Here is a 24,598-nt window from a genome sequence, read left to right as displayed (position 1 = left end):
TGGAGCAAAGGAGATTTCATCCAATTCCCACAGCAGCCGCTGAGGGAGGCGTTGTAGCCCATAGGGTTTCCACAGAACTACTGTTCAAAGCACTAGGAGCTGAAGGATCCCAGGGTGGCTCTAAGAACCCATTCATCATCAATGGAATACGCTGGTGACAACAATACACATGTACCTTTAAGGGGACAATCAGAACTTCAATGTCAGGTGGCGCAACTAATTTTGATCCAAGACATATATCCAGGCCTCATTTGTGGCTGCAAAGTAGAGATCGGAAGACAGGTTGTATGCAGTCAAGCCAGACAGGCCTGAAGGATAAGATCCAATGCTTGTTTAGTTCTTGAAGCTGAGTGGTGCCGAAGCACTGTACCACGCGATAATGGCACCACAGCATAAGAAGTGCTGTCTCCATTCAGGGTTGAACTGGGATGTCCACTGTGGAGCAGAAATATTCAAATCAGGATTCCCGCCAGAAGAGGCAGGACAAGCGGGGGCCCTCCAAAACTGCTTCCCAAAACGAAGTGTATGAAAGATGGTATAACTCCAAAAATCGTCTGAAAGGTGCTAACCAGCCCAGAGCCAATACATTTGAAAAAGTGCACTATTCCCTTTGTTTCAGACATATTAAAGATACGGTGGACGAGCTCCCCAAAATACAGTGGGAGGTTAGTGTGGAGTAGAGTGTGTATCTCAGACGAGGACCATGCAACCTGGAGATCTCTCTGGCTGAAGTCAAGGCCACATCTTTTTGAAAGAGCATGGCTTTCAATTTGCTCAGAAAATCAAATTGCATGTTGGAAACATTTATCCAAGGCCACAGTGTTGTCTCCTTAAGAGTGCGGGTAGGTGGAAAAGATACTTGCATATAAAAAGTGACTATGGAATTAACTGTCACCTGATAAGCGATGCCTGGTTCCATTCCACAGCAACCTTGATCATTCAGCATCAAACATCCCCCATTCAAGAGTAACTTAAAATCCGGATGAATCACGGCCGCCGGGGAACCCTACAGATAACAGGACAAGTTTGCCACTGAAGCATTGCATGACCCATGACGGAAAATGTCCTTGCAAATTAGGGACCCACTTAAAGCATCCCCACAGTCAGAACCATTAAGGGAAACATCTGTGTCCTCATTCCTGCATCTAAACTAGAATGGCAACTCCCAGTACTCCTGCGCATAACCTTTCCCTAGTGCTTTGTATGTGCCTACCTGCTGGTATTGGAGACAATACTTGAATTGCAAAGTTGTGACCGGTAGGGTGAAGTAATCATGGATTATCTAGTCAGTTGATGGCGTCTCAGCCACATTGAAAGATAGTTGGTCTAATTTTTCAATTTACAACATGGTATATTTCACATCCCTGCATGCCATTACTATCTATCTTTCCATTAGATTGTATGCCGAAAACAGACTTGTACTGCTGATGTAACGCAATGGCACGTTTCCAGAACGTAATGATTTTTAACGTCCACCTCAGTAATATAATTGACCGTAATTGTAACTGCTCAAATGGTAAAATAGACATGTCTTGCTGTATTATGTCAATTGCAGAAGACAGTATGTTGCCCGGAGAATAAATTCTGGATGATACTGTGGTCACACCTTTGTCAATCACACCCAAAGCCGTTTCTAAATTAATCCTATCGATCTCATGCAATATCTCGGCAGCTTCCTGTTGAGAAATCTTCCACAACTCATTGTATGTTTCATACAACAAGTGCTTTGGACCTGGGTTCCGGGGACCTAAAAGAAAATCCCCGAGATCCATGTCATCAGAAAGTAGGGACAACTGTTGCTTAATCTGAGAGAGCGTTGAGGTCTTTAGCCAATGAAGGCACAACTTCCCAACACTATATATGTCATCACTCCAGAGTGTTCTGTTTATACATATCGCTGATCAGGCCTATTAATTCTAAACCGTTCCATGGTACCCAGGAATCTAGACTGATACATGTTTGTGTCCAGAGGCTAAACCAACCACCCCTTACAATTTGGATCTGATGAATTGAAAGAACCATTAGGTGTCATGGTATCTAGTGTATCCTCACTAAAGTGCGTGAGACGCTGCCAGTTCTCAAAGTGTGAGAACACGGAAATACAAGGCGTGTTCAAATCGTTGGTTTGGCTTTTCCAAGACAGGATGTCTGTTGCACTATTTTATTCAGAAAAATTATTTGATGTGGTATGAGGCATGCTCTAAATAAGTCCTCAGTTACCTGAACCTGACAATCTTTTGTCCCCAAGAACGATTTTGCAAATTTCGTGTGTAGGAGAGTAGGGTCTGCTTCCTATGGTCACCCCCACTTTTTGATGATTCACTGGTTTTTCGACTCTAGTGTGGCTGTGGGCCTGCAAATCAGACCCACAGCCCAGCTGTTCTCTCTCTAAATTCATGCCATGTACTTTAGGTACATATCCAATTGGGTATTGGGTCACCTTTGTGAGCCCCTGTATAGTGTACCATAGGTACCCAGGGCATTGGTGCATCCAAGGCCTACCCGGGGCTGCAGCATGTATTATGCCACCCCTGGCTGGCCATCCAAACTGACAAAACTGGCTGATCAGTCAGCTGGGGCAAGGTTGTGTAATCACCCCTTGCTTAGGTATAGTATTCCTATACCTACAGGTATATATAGACTCATATATACCTATAAGTCAATCCTATGGCAGGCATTAACAATCATGGAGGCAGAGTGCTTGGTTTTATGTGAGATGGTGCTCTAGTATGAGCTGAGCCTGTCTGCAGCTTTTGGAACCATGTCCTTATAGCTGTTCTATGATATAGCCATACCATATACTCTTAAGTGCATTATAATCCTCGCGGTTAATGCTAACTTTGGTTTGGCTTTATCAAAACATGTCGTGTAAGGTGTCATACGCTTTGAAATACTACCCCCCGCCAGTTCTGGTGGCAGGGGTAGCATTCCACCCTTATAGAGGGAGAAGACATGTAGTTGTAGCTTTACCCGGTTAAAGTTAAACAGAGCCTCAGCCTCACAAAATGGATGCTGCTGCCACAGACACGAGTCTGACCTCCTGCTGCTGGACGAAACTCTGGCAGGGGACGCCTGGACAATAGGTTTCCTGTCTTGGGAGGTGCTGGCACCTCCCCAGACAGCCTGTAGTGTATTGGGGCAGGGTGGGTTGAATGAAATGAGACTCTGCCTGGGGCACACAAGGTGCTCCATGCATAGCCTGGTTCAAACCAGTTGCTGGGGCACTCCAGCCCCAGCTCTGGTGCAAAACTGGACAAAGGGAAAGGGGTGTAACCACCCCCTTCCCTGGTTCCACCCTTAAGAGGGACCTGGCAGGTAATCCAGCCCCTTAGATTAGTATAAAGCTAGGAGCTGAGTCTAGAGACTTTAGGTTATCCTGAACTGAAACTCTGAAACAAAACTCTGGACCTTTGACATTCTACTGCAACTAGAAGACTGAAGAATCTCCCTTGTGGTCAAGGAGTGACCACCTTGTGCAAACAGGCACCACCAGTAATTTGCCGGTTTGCATTGTTGACGCTCAAGCCGGATTCAGATGACTTAGTGATGCAGCCACTGGACTTCCAGACTTCACTGACTCTGACCCACATCCACAGCAAAGCTGAGACCCGTGGTGGACACGAGAGACGTGGGACCGGACATCCTGCAGTACCTGCTTTTTGCTAACTGTGCAGCTTCTGAGGCACCCTCGAAGTTGTGCACTGGGGTTTGAGAAGCCCCAACCCCAAGCATTAAGTGCACCGAAGCTCCGCCCTCCACACTCTACGAGTGCCACGTGGGGCCTGTGTCTACATTTCTCCTTGACGCATCTTCGCAGTTGCTGGCCCGTTGGCTAGTGGCCCTCCTGAAGACATCACCTTGAATCAATACCACTTGCCTGGTTGTCTGGGTTTGCTCCTGCTTTCCTGTAAAGGGGAAGCTCCCCAGACCTTGATTGTCTGAACAGAAGCTGATCTTCCTTTCCTGCGTGGGTTGCCTTTGCCAAGGCTTGTTTACTTCAATCCGGAATCCGACACTGCCAACAGCGAGATCCTTTGTGGGACAGTCTGTATCCAGCTCCTGGTTGTCATCGACGCCTCCTGGTCCCCGTGGCTGCAGAGACAAGCTTCACATCCTCACCTGATTGCATCTCGACATCGCCTGGTTCCTTTCCGGTTTCTTCCCGGTCACTGGCTAGTGACCCAGACTCTGTCCCCTCTGCTTTCACGTTCCTCTCGACTCCGATCCACCCTTGGATCCTCACGGACATCTTCCTCCAGGTCGCATGCAGCATCTTTTTGCAGCTCTCCATAGGATTCGACGGCGAAACCCGACACAAAAGAACACCTATGCACCCGGCTTCCCTGGGTGAGGTAACTCAAGTACTCCGGTGCTCCCGTATGTAACAACTATCCAAGTGTCCGAGTTTAACTGGGTTTTCCCGTAGTCCAACCGGAAGTGTCCGAAATCAACTACTTTGTTAACTTTACGTTCCGATTGAAAGTCTATGGTAACTCGTGTGTGTGTTTAGACACTGCACACGCATCCTGTGGGTCTCCTACTTCCATTCCTTCGTTTGGTCAGTGTAGCCCCAGAGATTTCCTAGGCCTACTCACCTTTCCTGAAGTGGTTCTTATACCACTTCTTTAGTATAAGGTTCGTGAAGCCCCTAGAGCAGAATTGTATTTGTGCAACTTATAGTATGCTTATTGAGTAACTTGTGCTGTATCTCGAACTCTGACCTCATAAAGAGTGCAGAGGGGTTGTGTTAGTAATAAATACATATATATTTTATATATACCTTGTGTGGTGTCCTTTCATTGGGTATTTAAGGGATTGTTATTGGTTAAACAATTGGCTTCACATGCTCTCTGAAGTGTTAGCCTAAGACTACTTTGTCCATACTACCACTAGGATAGCTGGTCTATAAGGTTGACTTTACAACCATCACCGTAAGGGTTGTTTGGACTGGTGCAAGGTGCTCACTAGAATAGTGAACATCATATACCAGGCTAACTTTTCACATTGGTGTGCAGCGGTTGGGATAAGAGCTTGCTGATTGTTTTACCATAACATATTGAGATATAATTTGAAAGATTACATTAAGGTACCTAGAGGTACATATAAATCAAGTCTTAAATACTTAAGTTCTACTGAACTTAGTTGTTGTAGAGCAAAGGGCCTAGCACACCCTGACTACAACTCCTAGAGAGGTTTAGTAGATAACACTTAGTGTAGGTAGGTGCCCACACCACACCTCACTAGATCATGTCTCTGAGAGCAGAACCAAATGGATCTCTCCCAGTGGAGGTAGGTCCTTTAAGGATACCTTCCAGATATTATACCCTAACCTTCCATGATTTGAAGCACTTGTGCACAACTAGGAGGTTAAAAAGGGTTCAAACCCTACCCTCAAGCACCTGATAGAACTCATGAAAGAATATGATGCTAAGAAAGCAGCTAACCCAGGTCCTACAGGCAATGCAGAAGAGGGTCAGCCCTCAGCAGAGGATTCCTCCGATCACAATCTAGTTGATGAGAGGGAAGAAGAGGAGGACTTTGAGGAGGATGACAATAGCCAGGTCCAAGTGGGAGTACTTAGCCAGGCTAACCTAAGCCTACATGGGACTGGAGAGGGCATAGTACCTTACAGACCCCCAGGCAGGCTTAACTCTGAGCACAGAAGGAGGAGATCCCTATCCAGGGAATCTCATCACTCTGGTGTCTCAATAGGGTCAGATGCTATCAGGAGAATGTCTTCCCCTGAGAGAAGAGAACATCAGGCCAGAATGAAAGAAGTCAATCTGAGGATTGAGAGGCAAGAACTTGTCTTAGCCAAAGAGAGCAAAAGTTAAGTGGGTTAGAACCCACTGGTGGCAGCATTATCCCTAAGGATAAGGATATGTCCTATGATACTAGAAACCTAAGTAAGATTGTCCCCCCCTACAAGATAGGGGATGATATCCACAAGTGGATAACTGCTTTGGAGAGGGCTTGCAAAGTGCAGCAGGTATCCCAAAGTCAGTGGGCAGCAATCTTATGGCTCTCCTTTTCAGAAAAAGGTAGAGACAAGCTCCTCGCAGTCAGAGATGAGGATGATAACAACTACACAGTCCTGAAGAGTGCTCTGATTGATGGGTTTGGCCTAACCACTGAACAGTATAGGTTTCTGTTCAGGGATACCCAGAAGACACAGCCTCAGGACTGGACTGATTTTGTAGATTGTGCCACTAAGGCTCTGGAAGGCTGGTTGCGTGGCAGTAAAGTTAAGGACTATACAGGAACGTATAATTTGATCATGAGAGAACAAATACTTAATAATTGTCAGGACCAGTTGTTGCGTCAACACCTGATTGACTCTGACCTGAACTCTACCCAAGAATTGGGAAAGAAGGCAGACAAACGGGTCAGAACCAGGGTGAAGCAGAAAAACCAGAACCAAGGTGGTGATCAGAAGAAGCCAGACCAAAAGGGTGGGGATCAGAAAGTAAAAGACCAGAAGTCTTCAACAGGTCCCCAAAAAGCTTCTACTGAGGGGGGTTCCAAGAAATCCAAGAAGAAAGAAGGCCAAAGAAAATATCTGTAAAAGTAATACTCACTGGACCAGTGATTGCACCAAAAAAGAGGCAGCTCCAGCCACCATTGCCCCTAAGGCAACTGTTCCCCCTAGTACAGCTAATTGTGGTGGTTCTCAACAGAAGGGTGTAGTAGGGTTAACCCTGGGAACTGAGATGGACTCTGGCCTAATTAGAATACCAACTCAAGCTGTCCTTGTCTGTGATGTGGACATGGCTATGTCCTCTACTGTGAGCCCAAGTAACCTGGGCAAGTACAGACAGACACCTTTGATTAATAACAAAGCGGCTCAGGCCTACAGGGACACATGTGCCAGTGTCACCATAGTGACGCCTAACTTTGTGGACGCTAGCATTGTCACTACCACCCATAGTATGGCAATTGTTAATTTATCCTGGGGAGCGGTAACTGCCCTCGAGAAGATTGTTGTAAGTTCAGACCTCCCTGTAGAATGTTTGTTGGGCAATGATCTAGAAGCTTCAGCCTGGTCTGAAGTGGAGTATAGGACTCATGGAGAGATGCTGGGCATATCAGCACATGTCCTTGCTGTGACCAGGTCACAGACCAAAAAGTGTCAAACTGAACAGGCACTGGATCCTGAAACTATGACCAGTTGCCTGTCGTGACCCGAAGATAAGGTGACAGGACATAGGACACTAGGACCCTGTGGGTCATGAGGGAGGTGACCAGGTCACCGGACACCACATCCGGCGAGGGACAGGAAGGACGGCAGATTGACCAGGACGGGTATGGGGACAGATGTACATGTGACCAGCTCCGAAGAAAACCAATAAAAGAAGTATTGCAGAACCAACCTGTGTCCTGAGTCTGGTATGCTGACTGACGCACACTGCAGAACACGACAACTGGCAACGAAGGTGAAACGAGCCGACGCGTACGTCGACGCGTACTGATTGACGGCGCCATCAGGAACAACCAGGTGCCCACCCTGGATTTGCGAGAAGAAAAAGGAGAAACGAGCGACATCGGAGCCCACCCGACCGCTTCTGAGGAGACTGCCAACAAAGTGCGGTGAGCGCGAAAGGAAGCGTGCGATCGAAATTAAGGCGCAAGCTCTCGCGAGAGTCTCGGCGGCCATCTTAAGGGCAGCCGGCTGGGCCAATCAGAAGCGAGATCTGGGAAGCGGCCAATTCTAAGTCAGGCGAGCGAGATTTCGATCGCGAAATCTCGAGAGAAGAGCGGCGGCCATTTTGGGGAACAGGACAATACAAAGAAAGACCATAGGAACAAACAGGGCGGCCATTTTAAGGCCAGGCAAGAAAGAAAAGAAGGAAAAAGACAAGGAAAAAGACAAGAACAAAGAGAAAAAGGGACTAGGAAAGCCCAGAAGAGGCTAAATAAAGGAAAATGAAGGAAGAAAAAGAAGAAAAAGAGTGACAATAATCAAAAAAGGAATAAAGAAAAAAAAGTCAAAGAAAGACAAAAAGAGAAAAGAAGAAAGAAAGAAAGAAAAGAGGAAAAAGAGACAGTAAAAGAATAAAGAAGGAAAAGACAAAGGAAAGCAGAAAAGATCCAGAATAAAGGAAAAAGGACTAAGAAAGCCCAGAAGAGGCTAAACAAAGTGAAGCAAAGGAATAAAAAGAAGAAATAAAAGGAACAAAAAGAGAAAAGAAGACAAAGCGAAAGAAAGAAAGAAAAGAGGAAAAAGAGACCCCGCAAAGGCAAAGTGAGAAAAAAAAAAGAATACAAAAGGAGAGAAAACAAAAGGAAACACAGTACAACACACAAAGAAGCGACAGAACAAAAAGAGAAAAGAAGACATATAAAAGCAAGAAGACAAGAATGGCAGACCCAAAGTGCAGCGCACAACACAGGAGGCCACTGCCGTTCAACTTATCGGAGCCACAAATAGGAATCAGGTGGGAGAAATGGATCAGACGGTTTGAAAGATATATGGAAGTGACAGATGTAACAGACGGAAAGAGATTAGGGTTACTGCTGAACCTAGCAGGGGATGACGTCGAAGAACTTCTGGTGACACTGCCAACCGAAGAAACAAAGACATATGAGAAACTAAAGAAATGCCTAACGGGCAAATTTGATCTACAACGGAATGTTGACGTAGAACGATACGCATTCACTATTGGTGTCAACAAGTGGACGAAACGCCAGATGACTTCGCGACAAGGCTGAGAAAACTGGTGACACATTGTGAGTTCGACAAATTCGACAACGAACAAGCAATAAGGCTACGGATCATTGAAGGCTGTCGTGACACAGGATTCAGGGCAAAGATCCTAAAAGAACCGACCTCATTGGAGAACATCCTGTCACTGGCGAGAGCAACGACACATGCCAAGGAAATGGGAAGAGGGAAGAGGGAAGAACGTCGAAATCGAAAACGCACACCACGTGACACACAACTATCAAACAGAACTGAGTGGGGGAGAAGCCAAACCGACCCTGAGAGCATTAAGGGTTGAGGTTTTCACCTGGGGGTCAAAGAAACAGGTAACAAACCTGGGAAAGTTCACAGAGAAACTGAAGTACCAAGATAAAAAGAACAAAGAGGACATCCATGTGCTGAAGGGCGATGTTCCAGGACCTTGCCTGCTGAGCAACAGCACCGCCCAAGCAATGGGTCTCATAATGATGACGTATGACACAAAAAAAAGAAAGACACACTGAGCACAAGCGAAGAGGAGATGCAGGGACCGGAGAAAGAGGAAGAGAACGAAAAAGAATCACGGAAGGAACAAACACCACGAAGGGTGGCAGGAGAAAGAGAGGTACTTGCGGAGATGGCGCCAGCCGGCCCGCGCCACGGGGCACATGACAAGGAGCTAGAAGCAGACGAAGAGAGGCTGGCAAGAGGAGAGCAGAAGGAGGACAACCGACAAACAGAAGCAAAAGCTGATGGCAGAGAACAGCGACCAAGAGAAGAATGTGAGAGGACAAAAAGACTAAATGATGAAACGTAGGAGCCAGAGACTGGGGAGACGGGTCGACCCGATCTCTCTCTCTCTCTCTCTCTCTCTCTCTCTCTCTCTCTCTCTCTCTCTCTCTCTCTCTCGCTCTCTCTCTCGTAAAACTGTACCATGAACATTTGTTTGCAACAAAGGGGGAGATGTCGTGACCCGACAGATAAGGCGACAGGACATGGGACACTAGGACCCTGTGGGTCTTGGGGGAGCTGACCAGGTCACCGGACACCACATCCGGCTAGGGACAGGAAGGACGGCAGATTGACCAGGTCGGGTATGGGGACAGATGTACATGTGACCAGCTCCGAAGAAAACCAATAAAAGAAGTATTGCAGAACCAACCTGTGTCCTGAGTCTGGTATGCTGACTGACGCACACTGCAGAACACGACATTGCCTACCAAGAGAAAGAGCAGTAGGGTTAAGGCAGTGCCTTCCCCCCTGCCTCAGAGTGAAGATCAGCCTTCTGAGGAAGCTGATAGTGAGACCCAAGAAGGAACTGTCCTAGAAGAGCTTGAGCCTGATCAGGTTGAGTTTCTTGGGTCAGGGGAGCCTTCAAGGGCAGACCTGAGGCAGGCACAGCTAGACTGCCCCTCTCTTGAACCCCTCAGACAGCAAGCTGCTGCTGAGGCTGCTGGGAATGCTACAGGTACCCATAGAGTGTATTGGGATGAAGGGCTCCTTTATTCAGAGGCTAGAGACCCCAAGCCTGGTGCTTCCAGGAGGTTGGTCATACCTTTAACATTGAGGGGCTTCCTTCTTACCTTAGCCCATGATATTCCCTTAGCAGGACATCTTGGCCAGAACAAGACTTGGGACAGGCTTGTCCCTCCTTTCACTGGCCACACATGTCAGAAGATACCAAGGAGTTTTGTCGCTTCTGTGTCACCTGCCAAGCCAGTGGCAAATCAGGTGGCACCACAAAGGCCCCCCTTATACCACTACCTGTGGTAGGGGTACCCTTTGAAAGAGTTGGGATTGGCATTGTTGGTCCAATGGATCCCCAAACAGCCTCTGGGCACAAATTTATACTGGTGGTAGTGGATCATGCCACCAGGTATCCAGAAGCTATACCCTTAAGGACCACAACAGCCCCTGTTGTGGCAAGAGCCCTCCTTGGAGTTTTCTCCAGAGTGGGGTTTCTGAAAGAGGTTGTCTCAGACAGAGGTGCAAACTTAATGTCTGGATATTTGACTGCTATGTGGAAGGAGTGTGGTGTAAACTATAAGTTCACCACACCCTACCATCCACAGTGCAATGGTCTAGTTGAAAGGTTCAACAATACCTTAAAGGGCATGATCAAGGGATTCCCTGAAAAGCTTAGACGAAGATGGGATATCTTGCTGCCCTGCCTTTTGTTCGCTCATAGAGGTCCCACAAAAGGGGGTTGGCTACAGCCCTTTTGAACATTTGTTTGAGCACCCTGTAAGAGGACCCCTGTGTCTTGTGAAGGAAGGATGGGAGTTACCTCTCAAAAAGCCTAAGCATGACATAGTGGACTATGTACTTGGTCTCCGCTCCAGGATGGCCGAATACATGAAAAAGGCTTCTAAAAACCTTGAGGCTAGCCAGGAACTTCATAAAGCCTGGCATGACCAAAAGGCTGTGCTGACTGTGTACCAGCCAGGACAGAAAGTGTGAGTGTTGGAGCCAGTGGACCCAGCAGCACTCAAAGATAAATGGTCTGGACCCCACACTATTGTTGAGCAAAAGGGAGAGGTAACCTACTTGGTTGATCTTGAGACTCCCAGAAGCCCCCACAGGGTGCTTCATGTCAACAGACTGAAGGCATATGTTGACAGGGCAGACATGGTCTTGCTCATGGCTACAGATGAGGGACAGGAGGAGGAGAGTAACCCTCTCCCAGACCTGCTTTCTCAGAACCCTGATGATTGTTCAGTTGATTGAGTGGCCTTGGCAGGCAGCCTCACTAACCAGCAGCAACAAGACTGCAGACAAGTTCTACAGGCCTATAGACATATGTTCTCCCTGACCCCAAGTCAGACAAACTGGTGCACCCATGAGGTGGACACTGGTGACAGTCTGCCTGTGAAGAGTACAATCTACAGGCAACCTGACCATGTCAGGGACTGTTTAAGGACATAGGTCCAAAAGATGTTGGAACTGGGAGTTATTGAGCCCTCAGAGAGCCCCTTGTCCAGTCCAGTAGTCCTTGTGCCAAAGCCTCACACCCAAGATGGTAAGAGAGAGATGAGGTTTTGTGTGGACTACAGAGGTCTCAATGCTGTCACTAGGACAGATGCCCATCCAATACCCAGGGCAGATGAGCTGATTGACAGATTGGCTTCTGCCAAGTTTTTGAGCACATTTGACCTGACAGCAGGATACTGGAAAATCAGACTAGCTGATGATGCAAAAGCCAAATCAGCATTTTCAACCCCTGGAGGTCATTACCAATTTGTGGTGATGCCCTTTGGCTTGAAGAATGCATCTGCCACTTTCCAAAGGTTGGTGAACCAAGTCCTCTCAGGTCTGGATGACTTTTGTGCAGCTAGTCAAGATGATATTGCTGTCTTCAGCTCCACCTGGGAAGTTCACCTGATCCACCTGAAGAAGGTTTTGGAGGCCCTGCAAAAGGCAGGCCTATCTATCAAGGCTACTAAGTGCCAGATAGGGCAGAGTAAGGTTCTGTACCTGGGCCACCTTGTAGGTGGGGGTCAGGTTCAACCACTGGAGAACAAGATCCAGACCATCAAGGACTGGACTCCTCCAACCACCCAGACACAGGTCAGAACTTTCTTGGGCCTGTCTGGTTATTACAGAAAGTTTCAGTGAATTATGGGTCCATTGTGACACCACTTAATGACTTAACCTCAAAGAAGATGCCAAAGAAAGTTCAGTGGACAGTAAGCTGTCAGAAGGCATTTGATGACCTGAAGCAGGCCATGTGCTCTGCACCTATTCTGAAAAGTCCAGATTACTCCAAGGAATTCATTGTCCAAACAGTAGCGTCTTAGTTGGGTGTGGGAGCTGTTCTTTCACTATTGAATAAAGATGGTCAAAACCAGCCCATTGCTTTTATTAGCAGAAGGCTGACCCCTAGAGAGAAACGTTGGTCAGCTATTGAGAGGGAGGCATTGCTGTGGTTTGGGCCCTGAAGAAGCTGAGGCCATACTTGTTTGGCAATCACTTCAAGATTCAGACAGACCATAAGCCCCTCCTGTGGCTAAATCAGATGAAGGGTGAAAATCGCAAACTACTCAGGTGGTCCATTTCCCTAAAAGGTATGGACTTTACAGTGGAACATAGACCTGGAACTGACCATGGCAATGCAGATGGACTCTCCAGATATTTCCACATAGAACATGAAGACTCAACTGGTCAAGGTTAGTTTAATGTCCCTGCGTTGGGGGGGGGGGGGTTGTGTAGGAGAGTAGGGCCTGCTTCCTATGGTCACCCCCACTTTTTGCTCTGATCCACTGGTTTTTCGAATCTAGTGTGGCTGTAGGCCTGCTAATCAGACCCACAGCCCAGCTGTTCTCTCTCTAAATTCATGCCATGTACTTTAGGTACATATCTAATTGGGTATTGGGTCACCTTTGTGAGCCCCTGTATAATGTACCATAGGTACCCAGGGCATAGGTGCATCCAAGGCCTACCAGGGGCTGCAGCATGTATTATGCCACCCCTGGCTGGCCATCCAAACTGACAAAACTGGCTGATCAGTCAGCTGGGGCAAGGTTGTGTAATCACCCCTTGCTTAGGTATAGTATTCCTATACCTACAGGTATATATAGACACATATATACCTATAAGGCACTCCTATGGCAGGCCTTAACAATCCTGGAGGCAGAGTGCTTGGTTTTATGTGAGATGGTGTTCTAGCATGAGCTGAGGCTGTCTGCAGCTTTCGGAAGCATGTCCTTATAGCTGTTCTATGATATAGCCATACCATATACTCTTAAGTGCATTATAATCCTCGCGGTTAATGCTAACTTTGCTTTGGCTTTATCAAAACATGTTGTGTAAGGTGTCATACGCTTTGGAATACTACCCCTTCCCCCGCCAGTTCTGTCGGCGGGGGTATCATTCAACCCTTATAGATGGAGAAGACATGTAGTTGTAGCTTTACCCGGTTAAAGTTAAACAGAGCCTCAGCATCACAAAATGGATGCTGCTGCCACAGACATGAGTCTGACCTCCTGCTGATGGACGAAACTCCGGCAGGGGAGGCCTGGGCAATAGGTTTCCTGACTTGGGAGGTGCTGGCACCTCCCCAGACAGCCTGTAGTGTATTGGGGCAGGGTGGATTGAATGAAATGAGACACTGCCTGGGGCACACAAGGTGCTCCATGCATAGCCCCGTTCAAACCAGTTGCTGGGGCACTCCAGCCCCTGCACTGGCGCAAAACTGGACAATGGGAAAGGGGTGTAACCACCCCCTTCCCTGGTTCCAGCCATAGGAGGGACCTAGCAGGTAATCCAGCCCCTTAGATTAGTATAAAGCTAGGAGCTGAGTCTAGAGACTTTAGATTATCCTGAACTGAAACTCTGGACCTTCAACATTCTACTGCAACTAGAAGACTGAAGAATCTCCCTTGTGGTCAAGGAGTGACCACCCTGTGCAAACAGGCACCACCAGTAACTTGCCAATTTGCTTCATCGATGCTCAAGCCGGATCCCGACGACTTAGTGACACAGCCTCTAGACTTCCAGACTTCTCTGACTCCGACCCACATCCACAGCAAAGCTGAGACCCGTGGCGGACACGAGAGACGTGGGACCAGACATCCTACAGTACCTGCTTTTTGCTAACTGTTCAGCTTCTGAGGCGTCCTTGAAAGTGTGCATTGAGGTTTGAGAAGCCCCAACCCCGTGCATTAAGTGCTCCGAAGCTCATCCTTCCACACTCCACGAGTGCCGAGTGGGGCCTGTGTCTGCATTTCTCCTTGACGCGTCTTTGTGGTTGCTAGTCCGTTAGCTAGTGACCCTCCTGAAGACATCACCTTGAATCAACACCACTTGCCTGGTTGCTCTGGGCTTGCTCCTGCTTTCCTGTAAAGGGGAATCTCCCCAGACCTTGCTGGTCTGAACAGAAGCCGATCTTCCTTTCCTGCGCGGGCTGCCTTTGCCAAGGCTTGTTGACTCCAATCCGGAAGCCAACACCGACAACAGCGAGATCCTTCATAGGACAGTTTGTATCCAGCTCCTGGTCATCGTCGACGCCTCCTGGTCCCCGTGGCTGCAGAGACAAGCTCCACATCCTCACCTGATTGCATCTAGACATCGCCTGGTTCCTTCCTGGTTCCTTCCCGGTCACTGGCTAGTGACCCAGACTCTGTCCCTTCTGCTTTCAGGTTATTCTCGACTCCGATCCACCCTTGGATCCACCCGGACATCTTCCTCCAGGTCGCCTGCAGCATCTTTTTGCAGCTCTCCATAGGATTCGACGACGAAACCCGACACAAAAGAACACCTATGCACCCGGCTTTCCTGGGTGAGGTAACTCGAGTACTCAGGTGCTCCCGTGGGTAACAACTATCCAAGTGTCCTATTTTAACTTGGTTTTCCCGTAGTCCACCCGGAAGTGTCCAAAATCAACTACTTTGTTAACTTTACGTTCCCATTGAAAGTCTATGGTTACTCGCGTGTGTCTTTAGACACTGCACACGCATCCTGTGGGTCTCCTACTTCCATTCCTTTGGTTGATCAGTGTAGCCTCAGCGATTTCCTAGGCCCTAGGCCTACTCACCTTTCCTGAAGTGGTTCTTATACCACTTCTTTAGTATATGGTTCATGAGGCCCCTAGGGCAGAATTGTATTTGTGCAACTTATAGTATGCTTATTGAGTAACTTGTGCTGTATCTCGAACTCTGACCTCATAGAGAGTGCAGAGGGGTTGTGTTAGTAATAAATACATATATATTTGATATATACCTTGTGTGGTGTCCTTTCATTTGGTATTCAATGGATTGTTATTGGTAAAACAATTGGCTTCACATGCTCTCTGAAGTGTTAGCCTGAGACTGCTTTATCCATGCTACCACTAGGATAGCTGGTCTATAAGGTTGACTTTACAACCATCACCATAAGGGTTGTTTGGACTGGTGCAAGGTGCTCACTAGAATAGTGAACATCATATACCAGGCCAACTTCTCACATCGTGTCTTTTCAAAAATCGAAACCCTGTACAGACAGTTGGTAAATAAACGAAGCAGAGTATATCAGCTTGGTGTTTGTTAGCATATTTTTCTTTGCTGGTTTCGGTGCAAGCCTATAATAAAAATAGGCTGGGTTTAATGTATAAAAACATGAAAAATAAGCAAGCTTTTGTGGAAAATATTTTTAACTACCTTTTGGCGGTGTTGGGCAATGTTCTCATTGAGTGTAATTGTAAGCAGGGCATGGGATATTAGCTTTGTATAAACAATTGTGACCATAATGTTGATAACAAAACATGTCGCCAAAATTAGATGTACCATCATACAATTCATCATAAGAAAATGTAGCTGCTTGCTCTAGATCTGCAAGCATATTGTACAAAGTTTCAATGTCCCAATCATCAGAGAAAGTACCAGAAGTGATGATATCATTTAAGAAAATTTTGAACAGAATACGTTTTTGCAAAGGTTCAGTAGGACCATACTGTATCCGACACAATTCCTTCAGAAACTGTTGTAATGTTCATCAAGGACAAGTCCCTTAGTTCTCGGTGTGATGATGCATGTGGTTTAAGAACCAAGATTACAAGATGTACTGCAGAGCGTTCTGGGAGATAATGTCCATTCAAAAGTAGGAAAAAGACAGTCACTAAACCAATCCAGAGAACCAGGAAAAGTAATACAATTGTTATCTAGAGATATATCCAAGGAACAACAACGTGTGTCTTTTTCAGCCAAAGATAGAGAGCACACACCCATAGCTGGAAAGGAAGAGGTGGTATTGCCAGTTCAGGTTCACTTAAATCCAATGAGAAGTTGTCATGTTGTACCAAGGAGCCAGACGTCATCCAGTCAATTCTAGGGAGCTTAGCAGGTTTTGTGAAATTGGGAGATGACTCGATCTGTGGCATATTCACATAGATGTTGTACATTTTTTTATTGAGATTTCTGTACATGTTGATGGCACAGTTGTAGTTGTTTCAACAGGGAGAGGTCTTATTTCATCATTGTTTATAGCTTCTCTGTAGAGGGTGGAATCTCATGTCGTTATTAAAGCTTCCATTTGAACTTCCTGTACTGTAGCAAGACGAGTGTGGATGCTACTCAGGAGCCCATGCGGCCTACTGTTGAGAAACCGCCACATAGTATGGTTGATCAGATCAACAGAGACAAACCTCTTGTAATTGCGACCGGCAAGGAGCAGAGGACGTACAGTTCTGGTATCTTCAACATCCAGGACAGGTACATGTGCTCTTTATGATGGACTGAATTCCTTCTTGTCCACTACTTATTCTCTGACTATGTTTCCAATCTTTGGGACTCAGGCAAGTTTTGAAGGCAGAACCTTCACTTCTCCAGGGCTGTGCTTTTTACTTGGACATTGCTTTGTTAAGCCCGGAATTCACTAAGTTCCTGTAAAACAGGCAAAGGTTCATTGATGTCAAATAGTGTTTCAGCTGTCACTGTGCTGCCACTGTCGAGGTCTGGTACCCACATTCTCACCCCAAGCAGGAGTTCATAAGGAGTATGTGAGTGGATCACGTCCATAGCCACACTGCCCCTCCTCGCTTTTTCCCCTATGGACCGTAGACAGGCTATCAACAGGCCAAGAAGACAGGGAGAGAAGGGGTTAACCTCTTCTACTAACTCTTACATACAGGAAAGGATTCCCCAGGACGGAGACGATAACCAATGGATGAGCGGTGAGATGGAGCACACCTCACGTAAGGCAGACGTGTTAGTGTAGAAGGGTCGTCACGGACCTGAGGAGCAAGGAGAGGTGTTCCCGAGAGCACCAGCAAGCACCATGTGGGAGGAAAGCGCCAAAGAGGAAGATCATCACGGAAAAACGATTGGAGACGTCGATCCCTCCCTCGACCCAGAAGAAGGAGCGGACCCCTGGACCAAAGAGTGGTGGACGCCCTCGGAAGATGCCTACAAGCCGCAGCAACTTAAGAGAGTTGTGGCGGTACGTGAAGCGGTAGGGGGGAGGGAGTGAGGGGAGGACTTTGGGGCAAGCACAGCTTCACGAGGCACTGTACATATTTTTGCACCTCCCGCACTTGTTATTCCCATAGCCTGTGCATCACCCTTTGTTTTCTTATGAGCACTCCATACCTCTACTAGTGGCTTTCGATATCCGTTACACCATCGGATCCCTGACAGTGAAATAGCGGGTTTCCACCACCAGTGGCTTTCTATTTTTTTCTCTGGCTTTGTTTATTCCCTTGCGTGTTCCCTGTATCGAACATCACCACCCGTATATGCTTGTTTTCAGCCCTGTGTTAAGTGGGGCTTCCCTCTCTAAAAACAATGAAGGGTTCTATCCTTTACGCCTGAAACCACAGGTCAACTTACCGCCCTCTTAATTTTTTCTCCCTTTTGAGCCTCCTGGGGTGCCCTACTATGCCAAGAATACCGAACAACACAGGAGGAAGACCTCGGCCATGACCTCAGAAAACCAGGACATAGACTGTGTATCTTGTTGAGATGTCCCCCTGTTGGGCTTTTTGACTGTCTTCAATAAACCCTTGTCAAAATTGGTCCCCGGATTCGGCCTCCTCGTTTTTCCTTCCGCCCGACCCTCTCACAGAGTACGGCCCACTAGGGATTTTCTTGGTATGTTGTTAAGTGCCCTCTGGACCCCATGTAGGTGATTGACCCAATAGCCAGCCAAGCCTAATCCCCTGGCCTTTAAAGACTGCTTTAAGTCAAGAATTTTCCTCTCAGCTACCGAATTTCCCTCAGGATGGTGTACCCCAAGGCCACACCCAACTTTCCATGGCATCGTTGTAAGCCTGAGAGCTAAACGCCAGACCCGGGCCGGAATGTAGTGTTCCAATTGCGTATGTCCAGATAAAATCTTGCAAATCCTTTATCACAGTTTGAGCATCGGCCGAGAGCTGTGGCCAAACCCACAGGAATCTGAAGCATGAATCTACTGCCACCAACATTTACTCGTGTTTACATCATTTTTATTAACTTTTTCTTTTGTTTGTTTGTGCACATTGGTCAATAAAACATACAGTCAGCATGATACTCACATAACAGAGCGATAAATTGCCAACGGTCATGCACACTTGGACTGATTACAATATGGCAATGAAAATTCAGATGACATCAATTACATTCAACTTTACAACAGTGCCTTAAGCAAAAGCGGGATGGCACTGCCAAGGTGCGGCTTTGGGTAATACGCAAAGACTATAATTAGCAGGGCATACAGGTAGGGCATGACTGATGCAACAGGCGGAGAAAAGGAGGAAAGAAAACAGATTGCCAGTGACAGTGTATAGCTGAGTTGATAGCTTCAAGACAATAACAAAGTCAGTGCACAGTAATTACAACAAAGCTTGCGGCAACATCGCAGGAAAGACAGAGTGGTGCTGACAAGCCGCAGCATCAAGCAATGTGCGAGCAATGTAGGAGCAGTGCAGTTCAAACGTAACCGGGGACATAGGGTACAACAAAATGAGGACAACAAAAGCAAACGAAGGATAGGATAGAGTCGCGCAAGACCTACCGCCATAGCTAAATTCACTGGAGGATCTCAAACAACCCTAAGACTCAGCAGTAACAGAGTACCACGGCATAGGGGTAATGGCAGACTGGGTAGTGGTTTCAGTCCTGAGCCGCGTCGGCGGGGGGGAACCCTGAGTGATAGCCCTCTGAGATGCAGGCAGGGGTCCCGTGTCTGTGTCCACCCCCGAGAGTTTGAAGAACATTGCATCCCACTGAGGCACCAGGGGGAACATACGAATGCCAAGCAGATCCTCTCTGCGCAGCACCGCACCCTCCGCCCTCGCCTAATTAGAGAAGGATCGGCGCCAAGCAAGAGAGTACGGTGGTAGGGAGGACTTCCACTGCTTGGTGAGTAGGCACTCGGCCGTTATTAGGCCTAGGTCAAAAAAACGAGTAGCTGCTCTTTCTGCTTTCTTGTTCCCGTTAAAGAGATGTAGTATATAAGCTTCCCATTCTGGAGGAATGGTGCGGGCTGCACAGCTTATGAGGGTGTTTGTCACAGCGCACCAGTAGTCAGTCAGGGCCGAGCATCCCCAGAGCATATGTATCAAGTCAACATCTAATTGCCGACAGCGGGGGCAAACCGCATCTGTGCGATGGAAGTACCTGTTTATGTGAGCTGGGGTAAGGTAGGCCTGGTGCAGTATGAAAAATTGTATCTGCCGGAACCGTTGATTTCGTGGGATGCAGGTCGGATTGCCATGGGCAGCAAGCCATCCCCTATCAGTAAATGCTCAGCCCAGAGCCCCCTCTCAGTGAAGTCGAAGACAAGTGAGATCTGTTTCCGTATGTTATCAAAGAGAGGATGCAAACCAGCGCGTAAGGTGTTTCCCCCTCCCCATCACGTGTAGGTATTGCAAGGTATGGTGTATGGTAGGTTCCTGGATGAGTGTACCCCATTTGGACCCTAATGAGGCTATGAGTGCTCTGTGTAATAAGAACTGTCTCGAAGGTATATTTTCTCTTACTATGAGTTCCTGGAATGGAATAAGAGCGCCTTCTTGAAAGAGGTCCCCCACGTCTTGCACCCCCTCTGAAGTCCAGTGATGTAACTTCGCTGCCGTCGTGTAGGTGTCCCCCTGTGGAGTTCCCAAAAGAGGGATGGCAGGTGCGTATGGAACGGTGGCTCCAGTGAGGAAAAGGCACCTGCGAAAGCATTTGTGTGCTACAGTGAGGAGGAAAATGTTTGGAGGCCTAAATGTGGAGCAAGGATGGAAAATCTGAAGCAGGGTTTGTAGTACTATCAGGGGTTGCAGAGAGGCCGTATCTGGTAGATAACGAGAGGACATCCACCTGGCAACCCACTGCAGCTGGGAGGCCAGGTAGTAATGCTCAAAATTGGGCACTGCAAGCCCACCAAGTTCAGCAGGTAGATAAAGCTTTCCCATGGACACTCTTTGTCGTGAAGTTCCCCATATGAAATCTCGTACTACCCTTTCCCAGTAAAGGAGGCGGGGAAGGACCACCATTTTAACCAGCGCAACCATACCAGAGATTGCCAACGGGAGAGACTTCCAGAAACTCATCTGAGATCGAACTGCCGTGGTAGCTCGGACCACATTCCCGTCAAAGAGGTCGGCTTTAGCGCGATCAATCTGAACCCCTAATTTACGAAAACGGTCAGTGCACCAGGTCACTGGTGTCCCTACGAGCGTGAATCCCGGATCTGGGTCATCCCCCAGGAACGGGGAGAGTAAGGACTGTGCCGGATTACTCTCAGCTCGGAGGCTCGCGCAAAGTGGCTAAGGGCTCGATCGAGGGAGTGGGGAATATCATGAAGATTTCTGGCGTATATTAACAAGTCATTGTCATAGAGCAAAATAGTGTGAATGCCATTGCCCAGTTCTATCCCCATATCAACATGCACGCGGATATGAGCCACCAACCGCTCCACCGCTAACGCAAACAGTAATGGGGACAGCGGGCATCCCTGCTGGGTTCCACGCCGCACTCGAATTGGGTCAGAAATATATGGGCCTGTCCGAACCCGAACCGACGGTTTACAGTAGAGCAGTCGGACCAAGCTGAGGAAATAGGGGCCGACTCCAAAGCGAAACAGGGCAGCAAATAGAAAGTTCCAGGCAAGTGAATCAAAGGCCTTCTCGAGGTCTAATACCATACAACCGGAGCGCGGCCAGCTGGTTGGGGCATATTCCGCCACCCGGAAGTAGCGCAGTAGATTCAGGGCCGTGTTGCACTGTGGAACAAAGCCAGTCCGATCAGGGTGTAGTAGATCAGGGACTAACGGAGCTAGTCGGTTGGTGAGGAGCTTTGCCAGGATCTTATAATCCGAATTTAATATTGCAATCGTTCGGTATGAATCAGGGGATGGGGGGTCCTGTCCAGGTTTCAGCAAAGACACCACATTAGCGGTACGCATGGTGGGGGGCAAGATCCCCTCCGAGATTGCCTCTAGAAACATCGAGTGCAACTGCGGCACCAGGTGCTCCATGTAGGCCTTGAAGAATTCCGTCAGAAGACCGTCCGGCCCCGGAGTTTTCCCTGGGGACAAGGCCCGTAATGCATCTCGCACTTCGTTTACTACTATAAGGGAGTCGAGTTCCAGGGACTGGTCCAGCGTCAGTGTGGGTAACTCCACTGTGTCCAAGAAGGATCCTACGTCCGGAGCATTACCTATCAGTAGAGTATCATATAGACGGGTGTAGTGCTCAGTCATCACTACGTGAATGTCGCCCTGGGTGTTGCGCTCCCGACCAAGGTCATCAAGTAAGAAGTGTATGGGGCCCTGGGGGTGTTCCTGCCTAATCAAATAGGCCAGGAATCTCCCGGCTTTGTCTGCGGTAGAGTGGGAGCAGATCGAGTGTGCTAAATAGTTATGGCAGTGCAGGCGATCGAGAAGTACCACGAGCTTGGCATGGGCCACATCAAGGTGTTGCTGCCTTGTCGGATCGATGACAACTTGAGACTCGAGTAGAAGTAATCGTCCTTCAATGTGGGTCAATGAGGTGTCTAGTTGCCTGTGTATTCTCCAAGTCTGTCCCAGACAATGGCCCCTAACCACCACCTTAAAGGCCTCCCACTCAGTGAGGATCGAGTTTGTGGAGCCGGTATTCGCTGCAAAAAAGTTAGCTATTGCTCCCTCCAGTGAGCCTCGGAAGAGGGAGTCCTCCGGGGATGCAGTCTGCAGGCGCCAGGTAGGAACCGGCGAGGGCGGTGCCTCCCAGGCCAGGTGCATCGATAAGGGGTTATGATCGGAGGGTGTCCGACCAAGGTAATCCTTCAGTCGTATCAAGGGGAGGAGGGCTGCTAATACGAGTATTCGATCAAGGCGTACGTGTAGTTTATGGATTGGGGAATAGAAGGAGTATACCCTGGAACGAGGATGACGTTCCCGCCAAACATCTGAAAGGGCCCAATGTCATAGCCACGTTTTTAAAAGGTGAGCGTTGGAGGAAGCAATAGTACTAGTAAGGGGGGAAAGGAACGGTCAAGGGAAACATCAAGCACTGAATTAAAATCCCCACCCAGGAGCCACAGGATGCCCCTCCACCTGAGCAATATCTCTGAGAGATCACCCAGAAAGGTGCCCTGAGCAACGTTGGGGGCGTATAGGAAGCCCAGCAGTATTGGTTGACCGTTCAGCCTGCCATTTATCAGGACGTACCGCCCAATTGGGTCTTCCAGAACTTCCTTTTCTTCCAATGGGACCCCACCTTTAACCCATACCATCACCCCTCTAGCTATGGACAAGTAATTGGTGCTATATATCTGACCACGCCAACGCCGGCGCAAGTGTGCGGCTTCAGTAGTTACTAGATGTGTTTCCTGTAAAAGTGCTTTATGTGTCTTGTGAAGCTGTAAGTAAGCATACATGGCATAGCGCTTAGAAGGTGTCTGTATGCCCTTAACATTCCAGGTTAGGACGTTTAAGTCAGTTATCGGGGCTACTAATGTCAGTGCGTCCAGCCCGGGGACAGCAGGGCTCCCTCTGTGAAGGACTCCCTTGGGCGGACAGGACGTGAAGGTGGCAGGTCTGCATGGGCGGTGACTCATACAGGGGAACAAAATTAAGACGGTGGGGTAATATGAAAATTTCCAACAGGAAAAGAGCGGAAGCCTAACGTGAGGAACTGCCCAAACTATCGATCCAAGGCATGGCTACGGAACTATCGTCATCGTACGACTGTGGGGGAAAGGTAGACCAGCGAGTAAGAGGAGGCAATGTGAAGAGCTTCCCCTTCAGTTATCGTCAATAAAACAGGAGGTGGAGCATCGCAAAGAATGGTACATGAGAAAACATAGGCTGAGCCACCACGGTGCCCTAGCAGGCTTATACAGCCCAAGGCCATTATAACTGGGCTTTCGGGGGGAAAAATGGCCTGAGAGAGGAAATAGCCAACATATGCCCCGCCCCGCTCCGCCAAACGTCGGGGGGGTGAGGGGGGGCATCACGTAGCCTCCAGAAGGAAACAAACAAGTCCCGAAGTAGTATGATAGTCCAACATGTACTTAAAGTTAGCATCAGATAATGCTGTCTGCGGTTTGTGGGGTGACACCCCGGAGCGGGGGGAAATCTGCATCTCATGACCACTCTGGCGTGGTGTCAGGGGCTCTGGACTCAAGCGGAGAGGCAACAGGGTCCGTCAGGGACGGAGATCTGGGGGGCTGGAGGGCCGCCGTCGCCCGCATGGCCCCTGACGTTCCAATCTGATTTGGTCGGGCTGGGGATGGTCACTGCATGCCTCACGCTCCTGACCCTTCCCCCTCTGCGCTTGCCGCCGTGCGGGCGCTCACGAGGCCGGGACTCATCGGATGATTTGGGCACCGTCGCTAACTAACCCCTGTTTCTCGAGTCATTCCCATGCCTCAGCGGGGGAGTCAAAGTAGTTAGTAGCACCCTCTCTGATGACTCGGAGGCGGGTCGGAAAGAGCAAGGAGTAGCGGAGGTCTAGATCCCAGAGTTGTTGTTTCACTGCCGTAAAGGTGGCTCGCCTCCTCTGCACCTGAGCTGTGTAATCGGTAAAGAGAGAAACAGATACATTTTGCACCTTAGGACCAGGATGCTTGCCTAGCTCCCGCAGTATAGCATCCCTGTCTCTGAAGTTCATGACCCTGAACAGGAAGGGGCGGGGGAGCGCCCCAGGAGAGGGTATGCGGGCAGGTATTCGGTGGGCTTGCTCCACCACAAACTGTGGGGAGAGCAATCCGGGAGGCATGAGCTCCTTCATATAGGTCTCTGTAAAGGTCTCCGCGTTCCGCCCCTCCGCTCCCTCAGGAAGATTCACCACGCGCACATTGTTCCGGCGCAAGCGACCTTCCGCGTCGTCCACCTTCTCCTCCAGGGTGCAAAGCTGATCCAGGAGATCTTGAAGCGTGGAGGAGCAATTCTGGGATCTGGGTCGAAGGTCTGCCAGTTCGGCCTCCGCATACCGCTCTCGGTCTGAGAGTTTGTGCTGGTCAGCCCGGAGAAGTGTAAAGTCCGAGGTAATAGCGT

At 48.5% G+C, this 24,598-nt stretch overlaps 1 protein-coding gene across 1 annotated transcript in view; it reads right to left on the bottom strand.

Annotated features, from left to right (window-relative positions):
• The window catches only part of DNAH5 (dynein axonemal heavy chain 5), a 5,174,212-nt gene that overhangs the window by 1,951,156 nt on the left and 3,198,458 nt on the right, over nt 1-24,598 (bottom strand). The gene's annotated exons all lie outside the window — the stretch shown is intronic.

Source organism: Lissotriton helveticus, chromosome 4_1 (assembly GCF_964261635.1).
Source record: "Lissotriton helveticus chromosome 4_1, aLisHel1.1, whole genome shotgun sequence".
NCBI lineage: Eukaryota > Metazoa > Chordata > Amphibia > Caudata > Salamandridae > Lissotriton > Lissotriton helveticus.
Note: the sequence above shows the minus strand (reverse complement) of the source record. Positions and strands in the feature narration are given on the sequence as shown.